The sequence below is a fragment of the Cydia splendana genome, unplaced genomic scaffold, assembly GCF_910591565.1.
Source record: "Cydia splendana unplaced genomic scaffold, ilCydSple1.2 scaffold_116_ctg1, whole genome shotgun sequence".
Lineage (NCBI taxonomy): Eukaryota > Metazoa > Arthropoda > Insecta > Lepidoptera > Tortricidae > Cydia > Cydia splendana.
In genome coordinates this window covers 205,596-210,953 of record NW_026946841.1, presented here as the reverse complement: position 1 = coordinate 210,953, position 5,358 = coordinate 205,596, and the positions used below count along the sequence as shown (strand labels likewise).

The window sequence follows — 5,358 nt, the reverse complement described above, 5'->3', positions numbered from 1 at the left end:
CCAAACCATATGCTTTACGTGATCTCCCAGGACGAAATGTTACTTATTATTAAAGCACTAATTAAACTATATGGGCCAAAATACTTTTTAATGCCTAATCCGAGCATACAAATTTCGATAAAAAATAAAAATAAAATATTAAATTTGTTTGTTTTTTTAGGTAAATATAGATTAGTTATAGTTCGATTTATAATATACATACCTCTGCAGCGATAGTTTTAATGAGTTTATTATATTTCTGGCAACTAATATATCAAGGTGTCAAGAAATTAAACAACAGCGTTACTTTTTTACAAAATTAACTTTTTTTATTAAAATTGCACAATCAGACTTTTCAATATGTCAGTTTTAAACTGTAACGCTTACATTTAGCTCTTAGTAAGTTAAATCACAGAAATAATCAGTTTCATGGAGTATTCTTAATAATTAAGATTACTGCGTTACCAAAGTGTCATTTTAAAACTTAAACTTTCCTATTAATAACAAAAAACAACTTATATTGAATACCACCTAATGGCATAACCTTCCACTTTTGATCAATAATACGTACGTAAGAGGTTCAGGCATTTAAGATCACTAGAAGCCCATGTATTACTGAAATTACTACAATAATCAAAGGGACACAAAAGTAACGCAGTAGTAAGCTTAGTAACACAGTAGTATTTTCTTACATACTATACTTAGTACTTTCTATAGAGATCTGTTATAATGATAAAACAAAACAAAATTTTACTTCTTATGACGTGATATAGTATCAAGTAACTCAAATAACTTCAAAAACAACAAACTTAGCAAATTTAATACAAATAATTCAGTCTTACTTTTCATATACGTTAATTGCTTCATCGTAATGAAAATATACCCTTTTACCTTTTACGATAACTTTAGGGTTAGGAACAATTTCCAAGATGTTATCGTAAGGCTCGTAAGAAATATCAGTCTCCACTGCTTTGAATCTTTTGCCAGTTTTATCTACCATCTTGTAAAACATAATTTTTACGTCTCCTTCTTCATCGACTTCACTTTTAGCAACGCCGAGGTAGGTGTAGTGTTTGTCTTTGACAGAAGACACTTTTATTAAAACATGGACACCGTCAGATATTTTTGAAGGATGAACATTTTCCTTTTCAATCAGCTGCATTTCGTTTATATTAGAAACCGATGGTTGGCTAAATCTTGCTAAAGGTTCGTCGTCAGAGTTGGAAGATGAGGAATAAACCGTATTATAATATGATCTTCTAGGTACGGCAACGACATTAGAAATGTCATCTAGGACTGATTCCTCATCCAATTCAAACGAAAGAATATCTTGTCTAAGTGTATTAATGACAGGAACAGTAACAGGCTGATATGTTTTTGGATTCATGCAACGGCAAAAACCCCTTTCGCAAAAGCAACTGAGGTCTCTGTATTGAAGTTCACCGGGAGTGTCAGTAAAAACTTGATGTACTTGCATAGTACCCTGGAGTGGCACTAGGTTTTTAGGTAGTGCTTTTTCAACGATTTGAATGTCGCTTTCAGTCAGTAAGTACATTCGAACCTTGCTCAAATCCTTCAAAGTGTAATAAAAAGCTTCTGCATCAGAAATATCGGAACCAGCAGCTACTTTTTCATCTGCGGTGCGTTTGAGGTAGCCACCAACGCCATCAGCAGCCTTTTCCATGACCAGCTTCAAAGAAATTCCATGTAACGCGGATGAAATTGTATTCGCTGAATAGTCTGTGACTTATGAAATAAAAATTTTGCTTCTGCCGGTATTGAGTAGCTGGTCCATCGGAGAAAAAGTGAACTGTAGTTATGTGACGGTTGTTGTGTTGTATTTCGCGAATAATTGGATGTAGGTGTGCCCAAATGGAGGCAGGGTTATGGGAATTATTCGCAGAAATGGTACAAAATGAATTTACAGTTGGCTTGTCATGTCCTTCAGGTTTTGTGTACATAACTCCCGTATGTAAAGTTACTTGCTTTCTTGATCCGCCAAAATGGTGGGACTGCACCTCTTCAAAATGCTTACAGTTATAGTTTTCGCTAAAGTCGACATGCAGAACGACTTCGTTATTATTCAAATTATCTATAGCATTTCGATAACTCTTGTACTGTATTTTAATGTTGTAAATATGTTTCTTTAATAGTATCAAAGTCTGTTTTAAGTTTCCTATCAATTCTTCAACTGTTCCTTCAGCTATTTCCTTTACGTTTTTAGTAACTTTTACTTTTTTGCCTGATTTTTCAATCATTTCCGATTTCCTTATCCAATGAGCCCATTTCACTAATCCGAGATTACCTGTTGTTTCCCTAAAAAGTATTTCTTTTGTCTTACAATCTTTACAATTGCCAGTCATACAAGCTTTGTTATATGTCGAGCATACTGTGCTAGCGATAAGTTCGTTCATGTTTGAGGTGGCAAGGACTCTTGTTTTGTGAAGAGCATCTATAATATACTGCGCATTTGTATGTGTCTTGCATAGGCAAGTCTCTCTTCCAGCAACTGAAGGCGGTTTTACGTAAAAAGGCCTATTTTTTATGAAATATGAATAAGAACATCTCAGTTCTGGGTTTTCTTTTTTGAATGAACGAAATAGGCCTTTCATCGTGTCCAGTAAATGGCGCTTCTGCATTTTTATTTTTTTAAAGGTGACAGTTTCCCGTTTACCCGCCGTAGCTCTAGAAACATCATCACGGTCAAAAAAGCTTTTAATATTATCAACCAGAAGCTTTTTCCCTAAAGGGTTATTCTGTCGTTTCATCACTTTCATCTGATCAATGCCCAAAGTCTCGCGTATAATACTAATCTTCATTCTAGACTTGGCTATGCCTTCTCCTTGGAAAATTCGTTTTAAGGCTTTCTTCTCTCTCACTGACTTCAAGCTTTTGTAATGGTCTTTGATTGCATTAGATATCGTTGAATACTTGTTTTGGTTAAGCTTATTTATTTTTTTCGTGTCTTTGATTGTGGTTTTAGCTCGTTGGTATCTCTTTTTGTATTTATCGCACAGCCGTTTCATCTTTTCGAGTTCTTCCTGAATTTTCAGATTTTTTCTGTAAACTGCAGAGCGATCTCTTCGTATTTGTTTTCGGCCTCTAGATCTCGGTGAAACTGGAGTTCCTGACCGTGGGCTGGACGCCGGTGTAATGTTCATAATTTGTTGAGCACACTTTTGACGTTCTCGTCGTTTCTTGTTCGCAGTCTTCCATTTACGCTTGATATTTCTGTGTTCACGCTCTGTCATATCTTTTACAAGTTTTTTATTTGCGTGGTACCTTTCAAGATGTTTTTTTTTGGCTTCAGCATTTTTTATAGGGTCCAACTTTAATTTAAGCCTATAACGACGTTGCTTTTCTGCGTTCGTTAACGCCATTTAGTGCAGAAGCTTCTTTCTGTGAAGAAAGAAAGAGTATTTTTGCATTTCGGTCTTAATAACATATTTCTAACATTAAAAATAATAAAAAACGCAACTGCGTTACCTTTACAACAACTGCGTTACTTTTTTCTAGTAACGCAGTGTAGCAGTTACGCAGTTGTAAATATTTGACTGCGTTGTAAATATTCACTAAAAAGAATAACAAAATGCAAATATTCTAACACTGACAGAAACAAAGCATGACTAACTGCGTATTAAAATAATAATAATGTAAAATATCGTCAGTACGTACCTTTCGACAGCGGTAACTCAGCGGCCACGCAATAAACACACGCACCTCTCTCAACGACTGTGACGCGACTGATCCGGCTAGCGGTCTCCCCCCCGCGCAGTTGCTATCATTCGTTCTAATAGTTACAATAAGTCGAACGAAATGAAGTGAAATAAAATGTAACACACTCACTTTAAGGTTTATTTTCATATAGCAACGCAAGGTAGTTACGATTTTGTTCTTTGTTGGGGACACAGACTAAATATTTTTTTATTCCATGAACTATTTAATGTAAAAAATATCTATTGGCGTTGTAATAAGGTTCAAATGTTACATTTTCATAGGGACATTTAAGATTCAACGCCACCTAGGAAATATTGGGAGAAATAGCTAAGTACATCTTGACACAGTGCTCAAGGACAGCAATATTTTGTACTAAGAACGACTGCGTTACCAAGAAATTACAACGTTGTTACCGCAATTTTAGGAAAAATAACATATTTTCCCGGTCAAATCTTGTTTTCTGCGTTAGAAAATAATGTTATATTTCGATATAAGTATACTTTTTGCGCAATTTTGTACTGATATCCCATAAAATTAATTATTCTTTCGGAGGGACCAGTTTTTAGGCATCAAAAAGTATTTTGGCCCATATGTGTAATTTTTTAATAAAAATATAATACCAGAAAAAACGGCTAAGTAAAGTTGTATTCATAATAAACGATACAGTCCTTAAGCGCTGGCAAAATCTCTGCGCCCTACCGTCGCGTCATGGTAACAGTGCCGTCTCAGGGGCGTCTTGGTTTTGGTTTGGCTATTATAATGTAATATTTAAATATAATACTTTATTACTGTGCATAAGAGTTCTCTGTTTAATTCACCAAGCTTTGCGAAGGTCTCCGTTTCAGTTTGGAGAAAAATAATTTCGTACGAGTATGTCCGGATGTTCTCCTTTGCAGGTCGCATTTCTCAACCGATTCTAATAGGTAGAAATTTTCCGCCGTTTCGTTTTTTACAAAAATGGCGGAAATTGGCACAAAAGACTTAAGCGCCAGTAGAGTCTAAATATGGCACTTAAGACCATTGTGCGTTCGCTGCGATACTGACTCAACGAAGTAGGTAAGTATTTTTCACCACCAGCTGGTAAAGGCTCTCTTGGTTGTTTAAAAACTGATGAGAAAGTTGCACTTTATCCACATGTGGGGCAAAGTAATCAAATGCCAATTTTGAGTTGTTTCCATGTTGGCTGGTAGAATAAATATTATTGACTTTTAATGATGATTTTGAATGAGAATTATTTAATACATTCATTTTGAATTGATTTGCACTGATTTTGTTTGATATTATTATTTAATTTTTACAGTTATAGCAAGCAGCAATTTAAAAGCCACACAACGAAAAGTATCCCTGCAGGCTTTAAAAAATATTATAATAAGTAAAGTTTTCAGAAGAAAGATCGTAACGAGTCAACAAACGATTGACACTGTCAATGAAACATAGCTAATAGTTCAACCGTAACAGATGCGGACGGCTACATTCATTAAAAAGTGTCATCAGGAAATATAATTTACTTATACGAGTAATGCGAGGGGTGAGCGGTCAAGCCGATAAGTCGAGCAAATGGATTTTTGAAATTGGAAGTAAGTACATACATATACATTTGTGTAGTTCATATTTAAATAAAAGCTCTCAATTATAATATTTTACAGTAATCTACAATTATCT

The 5,358-nt window shown here is 34.8% G+C and overlaps 1 long non-coding RNA gene across 1 annotated transcript; it reads right to left on the bottom strand.

Moving 5' to 3' along the window:
* Positions 1-282: 282 nt before the first annotated feature.
* LOC134805463 (uncharacterized) lies at positions 283-4,302 on the bottom strand. The gene is made up of 2 exons (XR_010146290.1): positions 3,655-4,302; positions 283-3,378 (listed from the first exon to the last, which is right to left on the bottom strand). It is a non-coding gene; the product is annotated as an uncharacterized LOC134805463 (long non-coding RNA).
* Positions 4,303-5,358: the final 1,056 nt, after the last annotated feature.